The sequence below is a fragment of the Rhinoderma darwinii genome, assembly GCF_050947455.1.
Source record: "Rhinoderma darwinii isolate aRhiDar2 chromosome 4 unlocalized genomic scaffold, aRhiDar2.hap1 SUPER_4_unloc_9, whole genome shotgun sequence".
NCBI classification, from domain to species: Eukaryota; Metazoa; Chordata; class Amphibia; order Anura; family Rhinodermatidae; genus Rhinoderma; species Rhinoderma darwinii.
In genome coordinates, this window is record NW_027461764.1 from 44,243 (window position 1) to 60,000 (window position 15,758).

At 45.5% G+C, this 15,758-nt stretch overlaps 19 non-coding genes across 19 annotated transcripts; 9 read left to right on the forward strand and 10 right to left on the reverse strand.

Annotated features, from left to right (window-relative positions):
- The first annotated feature begins 212 nt into the window (after positions 1–212).
- On the forward strand, positions 213–286 carry TRNAN-GUU (transfer RNA asparagine (anticodon GUU)). Its single transcript has one exon. It is a non-coding gene; the product is annotated as a tRNA-Asn (tRNA).
- Positions 287–853: 567 nt separating this feature from the next.
- TRNAY-GUA (transfer RNA tyrosine (anticodon GUA)) lies at positions 854–939 on the reverse strand. The gene is given in 2 exon segments: positions 854–889; positions 903–939. It is a non-coding gene; the product is annotated as a tRNA-Tyr (tRNA).
- Positions 940–1,970: 1,031 nt separating this feature from the next.
- TRNAN-GUU (transfer RNA asparagine (anticodon GUU)) lies at positions 1,971–2,044 on the forward strand. Its single transcript has one exon. It is a non-coding gene; the product is annotated as a tRNA-Asn (tRNA).
- A 567-nt stretch (positions 2,045–2,611) lies between these two features.
- On the reverse strand, positions 2,612–2,697 carry TRNAY-GUA (transfer RNA tyrosine (anticodon GUA)). Its single transcript is given in 2 exon segments — positions 2,612–2,647; positions 2,661–2,697. It is a non-coding gene; the product is annotated as a tRNA-Tyr (tRNA).
- A 1,039-nt stretch (positions 2,698–3,736) lies between these two features.
- Positions 3,737–3,810, forward strand: TRNAN-GUU (transfer RNA asparagine (anticodon GUU)). Its single transcript has one exon. It is a non-coding gene; the product is annotated as a tRNA-Asn (tRNA).
- Positions 3,811–4,377: 567 nt separating this feature from the next.
- TRNAY-GUA (transfer RNA tyrosine (anticodon GUA)) lies at positions 4,378–4,463 on the reverse strand. The gene is given in 2 exon segments: positions 4,378–4,413; positions 4,427–4,463. It is a non-coding gene; the product is annotated as a tRNA-Tyr (tRNA).
- A 1,039-nt stretch (positions 4,464–5,502) lies between these two features.
- TRNAN-GUU (transfer RNA asparagine (anticodon GUU)) lies at positions 5,503–5,576 on the forward strand. Its single transcript has one exon. It is a non-coding gene; the product is annotated as a tRNA-Asn (tRNA).
- Positions 5,577–6,143: 567 nt separating this feature from the next.
- TRNAY-GUA (transfer RNA tyrosine (anticodon GUA)) lies at positions 6,144–6,229 on the reverse strand. Its single transcript is given in 2 exon segments — positions 6,144–6,179; positions 6,193–6,229. It is a non-coding gene; the product is annotated as a tRNA-Tyr (tRNA).
- A 1,039-nt stretch (positions 6,230–7,268) lies between these two features.
- TRNAN-GUU (transfer RNA asparagine (anticodon GUU)) lies at positions 7,269–7,342 on the forward strand. Its single transcript has one exon. It is a non-coding gene; the product is annotated as a tRNA-Asn (tRNA).
- Positions 7,343–7,909: 567 nt separating this feature from the next.
- TRNAY-GUA (transfer RNA tyrosine (anticodon GUA)) lies at positions 7,910–7,995 on the reverse strand. The gene is given in 2 exon segments: positions 7,910–7,945; positions 7,959–7,995. It is a non-coding gene; the product is annotated as a tRNA-Tyr (tRNA).
- Positions 7,996–9,034: 1,039 nt separating this feature from the next.
- TRNAN-GUU (transfer RNA asparagine (anticodon GUU)) lies at positions 9,035–9,108 on the forward strand. The gene has a single exon. It is a non-coding gene; the product is annotated as a tRNA-Asn (tRNA).
- Positions 9,109–9,668: 560 nt separating this feature from the next.
- On the reverse strand, positions 9,669–9,754 carry TRNAY-GUA (transfer RNA tyrosine (anticodon GUA)). Its single transcript is given in 2 exon segments — positions 9,669–9,704; positions 9,718–9,754. It is a non-coding gene; the product is annotated as a tRNA-Tyr (tRNA).
- A 1,027-nt stretch (positions 9,755–10,781) lies between these two features.
- TRNAN-GUU (transfer RNA asparagine (anticodon GUU)) lies at positions 10,782–10,855 on the forward strand. The gene has a single exon. It is a non-coding gene; the product is annotated as a tRNA-Asn (tRNA).
- A 567-nt stretch (positions 10,856–11,422) lies between these two features.
- On the reverse strand, positions 11,423–11,508 carry TRNAY-GUA (transfer RNA tyrosine (anticodon GUA)). The gene is given in 2 exon segments: positions 11,423–11,458; positions 11,472–11,508. It is a non-coding gene; the product is annotated as a tRNA-Tyr (tRNA).
- Positions 11,509–11,617: 109 nt separating this feature from the next.
- TRNAA-AGC (transfer RNA alanine (anticodon AGC)) lies at positions 11,618–11,690 on the reverse strand. Its single transcript has one exon. It is a non-coding gene; the product is annotated as a tRNA-Ala (tRNA).
- Positions 11,691–12,535: 845 nt separating this feature from the next.
- TRNAN-GUU (transfer RNA asparagine (anticodon GUU)) lies at positions 12,536–12,609 on the forward strand. Its single transcript has one exon. It is a non-coding gene; the product is annotated as a tRNA-Asn (tRNA).
- A 567-nt stretch (positions 12,610–13,176) lies between these two features.
- Positions 13,177–13,262, reverse strand: TRNAY-GUA (transfer RNA tyrosine (anticodon GUA)). The gene is given in 2 exon segments: positions 13,177–13,212; positions 13,226–13,262. It is a non-coding gene; the product is annotated as a tRNA-Tyr (tRNA).
- Positions 13,263–14,289: 1,027 nt separating this feature from the next.
- TRNAN-GUU (transfer RNA asparagine (anticodon GUU)) lies at positions 14,290–14,363 on the forward strand. Its single transcript has one exon. It is a non-coding gene; the product is annotated as a tRNA-Asn (tRNA).
- Positions 14,364–14,930: 567 nt separating this feature from the next.
- TRNAY-GUA (transfer RNA tyrosine (anticodon GUA)) lies at positions 14,931–15,016 on the reverse strand. The gene is given in 2 exon segments: positions 14,931–14,966; positions 14,980–15,016. It is a non-coding gene; the product is annotated as a tRNA-Tyr (tRNA).
- Positions 15,017–15,758: the final 742 nt, after the last annotated feature.

Here is a 15,758-nt window from a genome sequence, read left to right on the forward strand (position 1 = left end):
CTATTACCCGCTGACTGTTGTTAAGACGCTAATGTGGAGGCCATCTCTGTGTTGCAATTGTCCATTTGTTGGCGGCTGTAGTTCCACGCAGTTGTTATGTTTTATCATTCTCTTCTTTTTATTGTGTTGATCAGAAGGTCCTCTAAGAAACATACTCCATATACCATGTTGTGGCTTTTTTACGACTTTAATCAAAGTGGGGGAGCGTGGTTGTCTCTGTGGCGCAATTGGTTAGCGCGTTCGGCTGTTAACCGGAAGGTTGGTGGTTCAAGCCCACCCAGGGACGGCAGTGTCCTCTTTTTGTCTCAGTTGCATGTTACAGAAAATCCTATGGTGCCTCTCAACTTAAAGTTTCGGCCAGAAGAGGAGGGCACCGGTTGTAAGACCATTTCAACATGTACAGTGTGAAAAATTTTGAGAAGAGAAAAAAATCCCAGTGATTTGGATGACATAGTTGCAATGTAGAAAGAATGGTCCAGAGCCTTTGGCCCTCTTTGGTTGTGGGCCTAAATGTCTTTCCATGCGCCACTCTGTTTCAAAGAAGATGACACATGACATGAGAAACTGGGAGGTTCAAGCAAAGCTTGAAGGTTGTGAAAACTTTTTTTTGTCTGATAACCAAAAGGTTGGTGGTTCAAGCCCACCCAGGGATGATTGTACCCTCTTTTTGTTTCAGTTGCATGTCAGAGTTACAGAAAGTCCTACTGTGGCTCTCAACTGAGAGTTTCGGTCGGATGCCCATTTCAAATACCCAACACAAACAAGAGACCCCTCTGAAAATAGATAGAAGACGAGGGCACCGGGAGAGCATTTGTCGACAGGTTGAAACATCATCTATGAGACTAACAAAAGTTCCTTCGAGCCGGAATTGAACCAGCGACCTAAGGATTGCTGATTTTCTACTACAGTCCTCCGCTCTACCAGCTGAGCTATCGAAGGCTTGCCGAGCTGGTTGTCGGGTGCTTCCTAAGCTTGCAAATGAGTTACATGAGTAGGGAAACAGAGGAGAATTGTCCCGCTCTTTGAAAAACTCGGCAAACCAAAACTTTGGAGAATACGGGCGTCGATCCCGTTACCTCTCGCATGCTAAGCGAGCGCTCTACCATTTGAGCTAATCCCCCTTCTGGCAGTCCATGTTGGGGTCCATGCTGGTTTCCATGTTGGGGTGCCTGATTCACCACAATTGTGATCATCACATACTTTTCAACCTGTAGCTTTAAGCTTTTTTTTTTTTTTTTTTTTTTTAAGTGTGGATGTCTTTCTCCCGTAAAAGCAGAAGGAGCGTGGAGCTTACAGGGTGCCGGGTGGTGTAAAAGTATAGGTGAGTCGTTAGTGTACAGAGTGAAGAATTGTGGGAAGAGAAAAGAAATCAGAATGATTTAAATAAGAAAGTCGCAACGTAGAAAAGATGGTCTAGATCCAATGGCCCATTTGGTTGTGGGCCCAAAAGCCTTTGCCTGTGCCACTTTGTTGCAAAGGCGAAAACATGTGGCATGAGAAACTGGGAGGTTGCGTGTATAAAAAGCATAGTCTGAAGGTCGTGAAAATGAGATGGTCAGGGATCGGGGGTCTCTATTCTATTTTTACGAGAAAAACATGTGATTCCGACCGGGGATAATGGCCAAATTGTAACAGGGGGCGTGAGTAAAAGAGAGCACTTAGCAGAGGATGGTTTCGATCCATCGACCTCTGGGTTATGGGCCCAGCACGCTTCCGCTGCGCCACTCTGCTGCCATACCTCCAAAAGAAAGGGGTAGCCTATTACCCGCTGACTGTTGTTAAGACGCTAATGTGGAGGCCATCTCTGTATTGCAATTGTCCATTTGTTGGCGGCTGTAGTTCCACGCAGTTGTTATGTTTTATCATTCTCTTCTTTTTATTGTGTTGATCAGAAGGTCCTCTAAGAAACATACTCCATTTACCATGTTGTGGCTTTTTTACGACTTTAATCAAAGTGGGGGAGCGTGGTTGTCTCTGTGGCGCAATTGGTTAGCGCGTTCGGCTGTTAACCGGAAGGTTGGTGGTTCAAGCCCACCCAGGGACGGCAGTGTCCTCTTTTTGTCTCAGTTGCATGTTACAGAAAATCCTATGGTGCCTCTCAACTTAAAGTTTCGGCCAGAAGAGGAGGGCACCGGTTGTAAGACCATTTCAACATGTACAGTGTGAAAAATTTTGAGAAGAGAAAAAAATCCCAGTGATTTGGATGACATAGTTGCAATGTAGAAAGAATGGTCCAGAGCCTTTGGCCCTCTTTGGTTGTGGGCCTAAATGTCTTTCCATGCGCCACTCTGTTTCAAAGAAGATGACACATGACATGAGAAACTGGGAGGTTCAAGCAAAGCTTGAAGGTTGTGAAAACTTTTTTTTGTCTGATAACCAAAAGGTTGGTGGTTCAAGCCCACCCAGGGATGATTGTACCCTCTTTTTGTTTCAGTTGCATGTCAGAGTTACAGAAAGTCCTACTGTGGCTCTCAACTGAGAGTTTCGGTCGGATGCCCATTTCAAATACCCAACACAAACAAGAGACCCCTCTGAAAATAGATAGAAGACGAGGGCACCGGGAGAGCATTTGTCGACAGGTTGAAACATCATCTATGAGACTAACAAAAGTTCCTTCGAGCCGGAATTGAACCAGCGACCTAAGGATTGCTGATTTTCTACTACAGTCCTCCGCTCTACCAGCTGAGCTATCGAAGGCTTGCCGAGCTGGTTGTCGGGTGCTTCCTAAGCTTGCAAATGAGTTACATGAGTAGGGAAACAGAGGAGAATTGTCCCGCTCTTTGAAAAACTCGGCAAACCAAAACTTTGGAGAATACGGGCGTCGATCCCGTTACCTCTCGCATGCTAAGCGAGCGCTCTACCATTTGAGCTAATCCCCCTTCTGGCAGTCCATGTTGGGGTCCATGCTGGTTTCCATGTTGGGGTGCCTGATTCACCACAATTGTGATCATCACATACTTTTCAACCTGTAGCTTTAAGCTTTTTTTTTATTTTTTTATTTATTTTTTTTTAAGTGTGGATGTCTTTCTCCCGTAAAAGCAGAAGGAGCGTGGAGCTTACAGGGTGCCGGGTGGTGTAAAAGTATAGGTGAGTCGTTAGTGTACAGAGTGAAGAATTGTGGGAAGAGAAAAGAAATCAGAATGATTTAAATAAGAAAGTCGCAACGTAGAAAAGATGGTCTAGATCCAATGGCCCATTTGGTTGTGGGCCCAAAAGCCTTTGCCTGTGCCACTTTGTTGCAAAGGCGAAAACATGTGGCATGAGAAACTGGGAGGTTGCGTGTATAAAAAGCATAGTCTGAAGGTCGTGAAAATGAGATGGTCAGGGATCGGGGGTCTCTATTCTATTTTTACGAGAAAAACATGTGATTCCGACCGGGGATAATGGCCAAATTGTAACAGGGGGCGTGAGTAAAAGAGAGCACTTAGCAGAGGATGGTTTCGATCCATCGACCTCTGGGTTATGGGCCCAGCACGCTTCCGCTGCGCCACTCTGCTGCCATACCTCCAAAAGAGAGGGGTAGCCTATTACCCGCTGACTGTTGTTAAGACGCTAATGTGGAGGCCATCTCTGTGTTGCAATTGTCCATTTGTTGGCGGCTGTAGTTCCACGCAGTTGTTATGTTTTATCATTCTCTTCTTTTTATTGTGTTGATCAGAAGGTCCTCTAAGAAACATACTCCATTTACCATGTTGTGGCTTTTTTACGACTTTAATCAAAGTGGGGGAGCGTGGTTGTCTCTGTGGCGCAATTGGTTAGCGCGTTCGGCTGTTAACCGGAAGGTTGGTGGTTCAAGCCCACCCAGGGACGGCAGTGTCCTCTTTTTGTCTCAGTTGCATGTTACAGAAAATCCTATGGTGCCTCTCAACTTAAAGTTTCGGCCAGAAGAGGAGGGCACCGGTTGTAAGACCATTTCAACATGTACAGTGTGAAAAATTTTGAGAAGAGAAAAAAATCCCAGTGATTTGGATGACATAGTTGCAATGTAGAAAGAATGGTCCAGAGCCTTTGGCCCTCTTTGGTTGTGGGCCTAAATGTCTTTCCATGCGCCACTCTGTTTCAAAGAAGATGACACATGACATGAGAAACTGGGAGGTTCAAGCAAAGCTTGAAGGTTGTGAAAACTTTTTTTTGTCTGATAACCAAAAGGTTGGTGGTTCAAGCCCACCCAGGGATGATTGTACCCTCTTTTTGTTTCAGTTGCATGTCAGAGTTACAGAAAGTCCTACTGTGGCTCTCAACTGAGAGTTTCGGTCGGATGCCCATTTCAAATACCCAACACAAACAAGAGACCCCTCTGAAAATAGATAGAAGACGAGGGCACCGGGAGAGCATTTGTCGACAGGTTGAAACATCATCTATGAGACTAACAAAAGTTCCTTCGAGCCGGAATTGAACCAGCGACCTAAGGATTGCTGATTTTCTACTACAGTCCTCCGCTCTACCAGCTGAGCTATCGAAGGCTTGCCGAGCTGGTTGTCGGGTGCTTCCTAAGCTTGCAAATGAGTTACATGAGTAGGGAAACAGAGGAGAATTGTCCCGCTCTTTGAAAAACTCGGCAAACCAAAACTTTGGAGAATACGGGCGTCGATCCCGTTACCTCTCGCATGCTAAGCGAGCGCTCTACCATTTGAGCTAATCCCCCTTCTGGCAGTCCATGTTGGGGTCCATGCTGGTTTCCATGTTGGGGTGCCTGATTCACCACAATTGTGATCATCACATACTTTTCAACCTGTAGCTTTAAGCTTTTTTTTTATTTTTATTTTTTTTTTTTTTTAAGTGTGGATGTCTTTCTCCCGTAAAAGCAGAAGGAGCGTGGAGCTTACAGGGTGCCGGGTGGTGTAAAAGTATAGGTGAGTCGTTAGTGTACAGAGTGAAGAATTGTGGGAAGAGAAAAGAAATCAGAATGATTTAAATAAGAAAGTCGCAACGTAGAAAAGATGGTCTAGATCCAATGGCCCATTTGGTTGTGGGCCCAAAAGCCTTTGCCTGTGCCACTTTGTTGCAAAGGCGAAAACATGTGGCATGAGAAACTGGGAGGTTGCGTGTATAAAAAGCATAGTCTGAAGGTCGTGAAAATGAGATGGTCAGGGATCGGGGGTCTCTATTCTATTTTTACGAGAAAAACATGTGATTCCGACCGGGGATAATGGCCAAATTGTAACAGGGGGCGTGAGTAAAAGAGAGCACTTAGCAGAGGATGGTTTCGATCCATCGACCTCTGGGTTATGGGCCCAGCACGCTTCCGCTGCGCCACTCTGCTGCCATACCTCCAAAAGAGAGGGGTAGCCTATTACCCGCTGACTGTTGTTAAGACGCTAATGTGGAGGCCATCTCTGTGTTGCAATTGTCCATTTGTTGGCGGCTGTAGTTCCACGCAGTTGTTATGTTTTATCATTCTCTTCTTTTTATTGTGTTGATCAGAAGGTCCTCTAAGAAACATACTCCATTTACCATGTTGTGGCTTTTTTACGACTTTAATCAAAGTGGGGGAGCGTGGTTGTCTCTGTGGCGCAATTGGTTAGCGCGTTCGGCTGTTAACCGGAAGGTTGGTGGTTCAAGCCCACCCAGGGACGGCAGTGTCCTCTTTTTGTCTCAGTTGCATGTTACAGAAAATCCTATGGTGCCTCTCAACTTAAAGTTTCGGCCAGAAGAGGAGGGCACCGGTTGTAAGACCATTTCAACATGTACAGTGTGAAAAATTTTGAGAAGAGAAAAAAATCCCAGTGATTTGGATGACATAGTTGCAATGTAGAAAGAATGGTCCAGAGCCTTTGGCCCTCTTTGGTTGTGGGCCTAAATGTCTTTCCATGCGCCACTCTGTTTCAAAGAAGATGACACATGACATGAGAAACTGGGAGGTTCAAGCAAAGCTTGAAGGTTGTGAAAACTTTTTTTTGTCTGATAACCAAAAGGTTGGTGGTTCAAGCCCACCCAGGGATGATTGTACCCTCTTTTTGTTTCAGTTGCATGTCAGAGTTACAGAAAGTCCTACTGTGGCTCTCAACTGAGAGTTTCGGTCGGATGCCCATTTCAAATACCCAACACAAACAAGAGACCCCTCTGAAAATAGATAGAAGACGAGGGCACCGGGAGAGCATTTGTCGACAGGTTGAAACATCATCTATGAGACTAACAAAAGTTCCTTCGAGCCGGAATTGAACCAGCGACCTAAGGATTGCTGATTTTCTACTACAGTCCTCCGCTCTACCAGCTGAGCTATCGAAGGCTTGCCGAGCTGGTTGTCGGGTGCTTCCTAAGCTTGCAAATGAGTTACATGAGTAGGGAAACAGAGGAGAATTGTCCCGCTCTTTGAAAAACTCGGCAAACCAAAACTTTGGAGAATACGGGCGTCGATCCCGTTACCTCTCGCATGCTAAGCGAGCGCTCTACCATTTGAGCTAATCCCCCTTCTGGCAGTCCATGTTGGGGTCCATGCTGGTTTCCATGTTGGGGTGCCTGATTCACCACAATTGTGATCATCACATACTTTTCAACCTGTAGCTTTAAGCTTTTTTTTTATTTTTATTTTTTTTTTTTTTTAAGTGTGGATGTCTTTCTCCCGTAAAAGCAGAAGGAGCGTGGAGCTTACAGGGTGCCGGGTGGTGTAAAAGTATAGGTGAGTCGTTAGTGTACAGAGTGAAGAATTGTGGGAAGAGAAAAGAAATCAGAATGATTTAAATAAGAAAGTCGCAACGTAGAAAAGATGGTCTAGATCCAATGGCCCATTTGGTTGTGGGCCCAAAAGCCTTTGCCTGTGCCACTTTGTTGCAAAGGCGAAAACATGTGGCATGAGAAACTGGGAGGTTGCGTGTATAAAAAGCATAGTCTGAAGGTCGTGAAAATGAGATGGTCAGGGATCGGGGGTCTCTATTCTATTTTTACGAGAAAAACATGTGATTCCGACCGGGGATAATGGCCAAATTGTAACAGGGGGCGTGAGTAAAAGAGAGCACTTAGCAGAGGATGGTTTCGATCCATCGACCTCTGGGTTATGGGCCCAGCACGCTTCCGCTGCGCCACTCTGCTGCCATACCTCCAAAAGAGAGGGGTAGCCTATTACCCGCTGACTGTTGTTAAGACGCTAATGTGGAGGCCATCTCTGTGTTGCAATTGTCCATTTGTTGGCGGCTGTAGTTCCACGCAGTTGTTATGTTTTATCATTCTCTTCTTTTTATTGTGTTGATCAGAAGGTCCTCTAAGAAACATACTCCATTTACCATGTTGTGGCTTTTTTACGACTTTAATCAAAGTGGGGGAGCGTGGTTGTCTCTGTGGCGCAATTGGTTAGCGCGTTCGGCTGTTAACCGGAAGGTTGGTGGTTCAAGCCCACCCAGGGACGGCAGTGTCCTCTTTTTGTCTCAGTTGCATGTTACAGAAAATCCTATGGTGCCTCTCAACTTAAAGTTTCGGCCAGAAGAGGAGGGCACCGGTTGTAAGACCATTTCAACATGTACAGTGTGAAAAATTTTGAGAAGAGAAAAAAATCCCAGTGATTTGGATGACATAGTTGCAATGTAGAAAGAATGGTCCAGAGCCTTTGGCCCTCTTTGGTTGTGGGCCTAAATGTCTTTCCATGCGCCACTCTGTTTCAAAGAAGATGACACATGACATGAGAAACTGGGAGGTTCAAGCAAAGCTTGAAGGTTGTGAAAACTTTTTTTTGTCTGATAACCAAAAGGTTGGTGGTTCAAGCCCACCCAGGGATGATTGTACCCTCTTTTTGTTTCAGTTGCATGTCAGAGTTACAGAAAGTCCTACTGTGGCTCTCAACTGAGAGTTTCGGTCGGATGCCCATTTCAAATACCCAACACAAACAAGAGACCCCTCTGAAAATAGATAGAAGACGAGGGCACCGGGAGAGCATTTGTCGACAGGTTGAAACATCATCTATGAGACTAACAAAAGTTCCTTCGAGCCGGAATTGAACCAGCGACCTAAGGATTGCTGATTTTCTACTACAGTCCTCCGCTCTACCAGCTGAGCTATCGAAGGCTTGCCGAGCTGGTTGTCGGGTGCTTCCTAAGCTTGCAAATGAGTTACATGAGTAGGGAAACAGAGGAGAATTGTCCCGCTCTTTGAAAAACTCGGCAAACCAAAACTTTGGAGAATACGGGCGTCGATCCCGTTACCTCTCGCATGCTAAGCGAGCGCTCTACCATTTGAGCTAATCCCCCTTCTGGCAGTCCATGTTGGGGTCCATGCTGGTTTCCATGTTGGGGTGCCTGATTCACCACAATTGTGATCATCACATACTTTTCAACCTGTAGCTTTAAGCTTTTTTTTTATTTTTTTATTTATTTTTTTTTAAGTGTGGATGTCTTTCTCCCGTAAAAGCAGAAGGAGCGTGGAGCTTACAGGGTGCCGGGTGGTGTAAAAGTATAGGTGAGTCGTTAGTGTACAGAGTGAAGAATTGTGGGAAGAGAAAAGAAATCAGAATGATTTAAATAAGAAAGTCGCAACGTAGAAAAGATGGTCTAGATCCAATGGCCCATTTGGTTGTGGGCCCAAAAGCCTTTGCCTGTGCCACTTTGTTGCAAAGGCGAAAACATGTGGCATGAGAAACTGGGAGGTTGCGTGTATAAAAAGCATAGTCTGAAGGTCGTGAAAATGAGATGGTCAGGGATCGGGGGTCTCTATTCTATTTTTACGAGAAAAACATGTGATTCCGACCGGGGATAATGGCCAAATTGTAACAGGGGGCGTGAGTAAAAGAGAGCACTTAGCAGAGGATGGTTTCGATCCATCGACCTCTGGGTTATGGGCCCAGCACGCTTCCGCTGCGCCACTCTGCTGCCATACCTCCAAAAGAGAGGGGTAGCCTATTACCCGCTGACTGTTGTTAAGACGCTAATGTGGAGGCCATCTCTGTGTTGCAATTGTCCATTTGTTGGCGGCTGTAGTTCCACGCAGTTGTTATGTTTTATCATTCTCTTCTTTTTATTGTGTTGATCAGAAGGTCCTCTAAGAAACATACTCCATTTACCATGTTGTGGCTTTTTTATGACTTTAATCAAAGTGGGGGAGCGTGGTTGTCTCTGTGGCGCAATTGGTTAGCGCGTTCGGCTGTTAACCGGAAGGTTGGTGGTTCAAGCCCACCCAGGGACGGCAGTGTCCTCTTTTTGTCTCAGTTGCATGTTACAGAAAATCCTATGGTGCCTCTCAACTTAAAGTTTCGGCCAGAAGAGGAGGGCACCGGTTGTAAGACCATTTCAACATGTACAGTGTGAAAAATTTTGAGAAGAGAAAAAAATCCCAGTGATTTGGATGACATAGTTGCAATGTAGAAAGAATGGTCCAGAGCCTTTGGCCCTCTTTGGTTGTGGGCCTAAATGTCTTTCCATGCGCCACTCTGTTTCAAAGAAGATGACACATGACATGAGAAACTGGGAGGTTCAAGTGAAGGTTGTGAAAACTTTTTTTTGTCTGATAACCAAAAGGTTGGTGGTTCAAGCCCACCCAGGGATGATTGTACCCTCTTTTTGTTTCAGTTGCATGTCAGAGTTACAGAAAGTCCTACTGTGGCTCTCAACTGAGAGTTTCGGTCGGATGCCCATTTCAAATACCCAAGACAAACAAGAGACCCCTCTGAAAATAGATAGAAGACGAGGGCACCGGGAGAGCATTTGTCGACAGGTTGAAACATCATCTATGAGACTAACAAAAGTTCCTTCGAGCCGGAATTGAACCAGCGACCTAAGGATTGCTGATTTTCTACTACAGTCCTCCGCTCTACCAGCTGAGCTATCGAAGGCTTGCCGAGCTGGTTGTCGGGTGCTTCCTAAGCTTGCAAATGAGTTACATGAGTAGGGAAACAGAGGAGAATTGTCCCGCTCTTTGAAAAACTCGGCAAACCAAAACTTTGGAGAATACGGGCGTCGATCCCGTTACCTCTCGCATGCTAAGCGAGCGCTCTACCATTTGAGCTAATCCCCCTTCTGGCAGTCCATGTTGGGGTCCATGCTGGTTTCCATGTTGGGGTGCCTGATTCACCACAATTGTGATCATCACATACTTTTCAACCTGTAGCTTTAAGCTTTTTTTTTTTTTTTTTTTAAGTGTGGATGTCTTTCTCCCGTAAAAGCAGAAGGAGCGTGGAGCTTACAGGGTGCCGGGTGGTGTAAAAGTATAGGTGAGTCGTTAGTGTACAGAGTGAAGAATTGTGGGAAGAGAAAAGAAATCAGAATGATTTAAATAAGAAAGTCGCAACGTAGAAAAGATGGTCTAGATCCAATGGCCCATTTGGTTGTGGGCCCAAAAGCCTTTGCCTGTGCCACTTTGTTGCAAAGGCGAAAACATGTGGCATGAGAAACTGAGAGGTTGCGTGTATAAAAAGCATAGTCTGAAGGTCGTGAAAATGAGATGGTCAGGGATCGGGGGTCTCTATTCTATTTTTACGAGAAAAACATGTGATTCCGACCGGGGATAATGGCCAAATTGTAACAGGGGGCGTGAGTAAAAGAGAGCACCTAGCAGAGGATGGTTTCGATCCATCGACCTCTGGGTTATGGGCCCAGCACGCTTCCGCTGCGCCACTCTGCTGCCATACCTCCAAAAGAGAGGGGTAGAATATTACCCGCTGACTGTTGTTAAGACGCTAATGTGGAGGCCATCTCTGTGTTGCAATTGTCCATTTGTTGGCGGCTGTAGTTCCACGCAGTTGTTATGTTTTATCATTCTCTTCTTTTTATTGTGTTGATCAGAAGGTCCTCTAAGAAACATACTCCATTTACCATGTTGTGGCTTTTTTACGACTTTAATCAAAGTGGGGAAGCGTGGTTGTCTCTGTGGCGCAATTGGTTAGCGCGTTCGGCTGTTAACCGGAAGGTTGGTGGTTCAAGCCCACCCAGGGACGGCAGTGTCCTCTTTTTGTCTCAGTTGCATGTTACAGAAAATCCTATGGTGCCTCTCAACTTAAAGTTTCGGCCAGAAGAGGAGGGCACCGGTTGTAAGACCATTTCAACATGTACAGTGTGAAAAATTTTGAGAAGAGAAAAAAATCCCAGTGATTTGGATGACATAGTTGCAATGTAGAAAGAATGGTCCAGAGCCTTTGGCCCTCTTTGGTTGTGGGCCTAAATGTCTTTCCATGCGCCACTCTGTTTCAAAGAAGATGACACATGACATGAGAAACTGGGAGGTTCAAGCAAAGCTTGAAGGTTGTGAAAACTTTTTTTTGTCTGATAACCAAAAGGTTGGTGGTTCAAGCCCACCCAGGGATGATTGTACCCTCTTTTTGTTTCAGTTGCATGTCAGAGTTACAGAAAGTCCTACTGTGGCTCTCAACTGAGAGTTTCGGTCGGATGCCCATTTCAAATACCCAACACAAACAAGAGACCCCTCTGAAAATAGATAGAAGACGAGGGCACCGGGAGAGCATTTGTCGACAGGTTGAAACATCATCTATGAGACTAACAAAAGTTCCTTCGAGCCGGAATTGAACCAGCGACCTAAGGATTGCTGATTTTCTACTACAGTCCTCCGCTCTACCAGCTGAGCTATCGAAGGCTTGCCGAGCTGGTTGTCGGGTGCTTCCTAAGCTTGCAAATGAGTTACATGAGTAGGGAAACAGAGGAGAATTGTCCCGCTCTTTGAAAAACTCGGCAAACCAAAACTTTGGAGAATACGGGCATCGATCCCGTTACCTCTCGCATGCTAAGCGAGCGCTCTACCATTTGAGCTAATCCCCCTTCTGGCAGTCCATGTTGGGGTCCATGCTGGTTTCCATGTTGGGGTGCCTGATTCACCACAATTGTGATCATCACATACTTTTCAACCTGTAGCTTTAAGCTTTTTTTTTTTTTTTTTTTAAGTGTGGATGTCTTTCTCCCGTAAAAGCAGAAGGAGCGTGGAGCTTACAGGGTGCCGGGTGGTGTAAAAGTATAGGTGAGTCGTTAGTGTACAGAGTGAAGAATTGTGGGAAGAGAAAAGAAATCAGAATGATTTAAATAAGAAAGTCGCAACGTAGAAAAGATGGTCTAGATCCAATGGCCCATTTGGTTGTGGGCCCAAAAGCCTTTGCCTGTGCCACTTTGTTGCAAAGGCGAAAACATGTGGCATGAGAAACTGGGAGGTTGCGTGTATAAAAAGCATAGTCTGAAGGTCGTGAAAATGAGATGGTCAGGGATCGGGGGTCTCTATTCTATTTTTACGAGAAAAACATGTGATTCCGACCGGGGATAATGGCCAAATTGTAACAGGGGGCGTGAGTAAAAGAGAGCACTTAGCAGAGGATGGTTTCGATCCATCGACCTCTGGGTTATGGGCCCAGCACGCTTCCGCTGCGCCACTCTGCTGCCATACCTCCAAAAGAGAGGGGTAGCCTATTACCCGCTGACTGTTGTTAAGACGCTAATGTGGAGGCCATCTCTGTGTTGCAATTGTCCATTTGTTGGCGGCTGTAGTTCCACGCAGTTGTTATGTTTTATCATTCTCTTCTTTTTATTGTGTTGATCAGAAGGTCCTCTAAAAAACATACTCCATTTACCATGTTGTGGCTTTTTTACGACTTTAATCAAAGTGGGGGAGCGTGGTTGTCTCTGTGGCGCAATTGGTTAGCGCGTTCGGCTGTTAACCGGAAGGTTGGTGGTTCAAGCCCACCCAGGGACGGCAGTGTCCTCTTTTTGTCTCAGTTGCATGTTACAGAAAATCCTATGGTGCCTCTCAACTTAAAGTTTCGGCCAGAAGAGGAGGGCACCGGTTGTAAGACCATTTCAACATGTACAGTGTGAAAAATTTTGAGAAGAGAAAAAAATCCCAGTGATTTGGATGACATAGTTGCAATGTAGAAAGAATGGTCCAGAGCCTTTGGCCCTCTTTGGTTGTGGGCCTAAATGTCTTTCCATGCGCCACTCTGTTTCAAAGAAGATGACACATGACATGAGAAACTGGGAGGTTCAAGCAAAGCTTGAAGGTTGTGAAAACTTTTTTTTGTCTGATAACCAAAAGGTTGGTGGTTCAAGCCCACCCAGGGATGATTGTACCCTCTTTTTGTTTCAGTTGCATGTCAGAGTTACAGAAAGTCCTACTGTGGCTCTCAACTGAGAGTTTCGGTCGGATGCCCATTTCAAATACCCAACACAAACAAGAGACCCCTCTGAAAATAGATAGAAGACGAGGGCACCGGGAGAGCATTTGTCGACAGGTTGAAACATCATCTATGAGACTAACAAAAGTTCCTTCGAGCCGGAATTGAACCAGCGACCTAAGGATTGCTGATTTTCTACTACAGTCCTCCGCTCTACCAGCTGAGCTATCGAAGGCTTGCCGAGCTGGTTGTCGGGTGCTTCCTAAGCTTGCAAATGAGTTACATGAGTAGGGAAACAGAGGAGAATTGTCCCGCTCTTTGAAAAACTCGGCAAACCAAAACTTTGGAGAATACGGGCGTCGATCCCGTTACCTCTCGCATGCTAAGCGAGCGCTCTACCATTTGAGCTAATCCCCCTTCTGGCAGTCCATGTTGGGGTCCATGCTGGTTTCCATGTTGGGGTGCCTGATTCACCACAATTGTGATCATCACATACTTTTCAACCTGTAGCTTTAAGCTTTTTTTTTTTTTTTTTTTAAGTGTGGATGTCTTTCTCCCGTAAAAGCAGAAGGAGCGTGGAGCTTACAGGGTGCCGGGTGGTGTAAAAGTATAGGTGAGTCGTTAGTGTACAGAGTGAAGAATTGTGGGAAGAGAAAAGAAATCAGAATGATTTAAATAAGAAAGTCGCAACGTAGAAAAGATGGTCTAGATCCAATGGCCCATTTGGTTGTGGGCCCAAAAGCCTTTGCCTGTGCCACTTTGTTGCAAAGGCGAAAACATGTGGCATGAGAAACTGGGAGGTTGCGTGTATAAAAAGCATAGTCTGAAGGTCGTGAAAATGAGATGGTCAGGGATCGGGGGTCTCTATTCTATTTTTACGAGAAAAACATGTGATTCCGACCGGGGATAATGGCCAAATTGTAACAGGGGGCGTGAGTAAAAGAGAGCACTTAGCAGAGGATGGTTTCGATCCATCGACCTCTGGGTTATGGGCCCAGCACGCTTCCGCTGCGCCACTCTGCTGCCATACCTCCAAAAGAGATGGGTAGAATATTACCCGCTGACTGTTGTTAAGACGCTAATGTGGAGGCCATCTCTGTGTTGCAATTGTCCATTTGTTGGCGGCTGTAGTTCCACGCAGTTGTTATGTTTTATCATTCTCTTCTTTTTATTGTGTTGATCAGAAGGTCCTCTAAGAAACATACTCCATTTACCATGTTGTGGCTTTTTTACGACTTTAATCAAAGTGGGGGAGCGTGGTTGTCTCTGTGGCGCAATTGGTTAGCGCGTTCGGCTGTTAACCGGAAGGTTGGTGGTTCAAGCCCACCCAGGGACGGCAGTGTCCTCTTTTTGTCTCAGTTGCATGTTACAGAAAATCCTATGGTGCCTCTCAACTTAAAGTTTCGGCCAGAAGAGGAGGGCACCGGTTGTAAGACCATTTCAACATGTACAGTGTGAAAAATTTTGAGAAGAGAAAAAAATCCCAGTGATTTGGATGACATAGTTGCAATGTAGAAAGAATGGTCCAGAGCCTTTGGCCCTCTTTGGTTGTGGGCCTAAATGTCTTTCCATGCGCCACTCTGTTTCAAAGAAGATGACACATGACATGAGAAACTGGGAGGTTCAAGCAAAGCTTGAAGGTTGTGAAAACTTTTTTTTGTCTGATAACCAAAAGGTTGGTGGTTCAAGCCCACCCAGGGATGATTGTACCCTCTTTTTGTTTCAGTTGCATGTCAGAGTTACAGAAAGTCCTACTGTGGCTCTCAACTGGGAGTTTCGGTCGGATGCCCATTTCAAATACCCAACACAAACAAGAGACCCCTCTGAAAATAGATAGAAGACGAGGGCACCGGGAGAGCATTTGTCGACAGGTTGAAACATCATCTATGAGACTAACAAAAGTTCCTTCGAGCCGGAATTGAACCAGCGACCTAAGGATTGCTGATTTTCTACTACAGTCCTCCGCTCTACCAGCTGAGCTATCGAAGGCTTGCCGAGCTGGTTGTCGGGTGCTTCCTAAGCTTGCAAATGAGTTACATGAGTAGGGAAACAGAGGAGAATTGTCCCGCTCTTTGAAAAACTCGGCAAACCAAAACTTTGGAGAATACAGGCGTCGATCCCGTTACCTCTCGCATGCTAAGCGAGCGCTCTACCATTTGAGCTAATCCCCCTTCTGGCAGTCCATGTTGGGGTCCATGCTGGTTTCCATGTTGGGGTGCCTGATTCACCACAATTGTGATCATCACATACTTTTCAACCTGTAGCTTTAAGCTTTTTTTTTTTTTTTTTTTAAGTGTGGATGTCTTTCTCCCGTAAAAGCAGAAGGAGCGTGGAGCTTACAGGGTGCCGGGTGGTGTAAAAGTATAGGTGAGTCGTTAGTGTACAGAGTGAAGAATTGTGGGAAGAGAAAAGAAATCAGAATGATTTAAATAAGAAAGTCGCAACGTAGAAAAGATGGTCTAGATCCAATGGCCCATTTGGTTGTGGGCCCAAAAGCCTTTGCCTGTGCCACTTTGTTGCAAAGGCGAAAACATGTGGCATGAGAAACTGGGAGGTTGCGTGTATAAAAAGCATAGTCTGAAGGTCGTGAAAATGAGATGGTCAGGGATCGGGGGTCTCTATTCTATTTTTACGAGAAAAACATGTGATTCCGACCGGGGATAATGGCCAAATTGTAACAGGGGGCGTGAGTAAAAGAGAGCACTTAGCAGAGGATGGTTTCGATCCATCG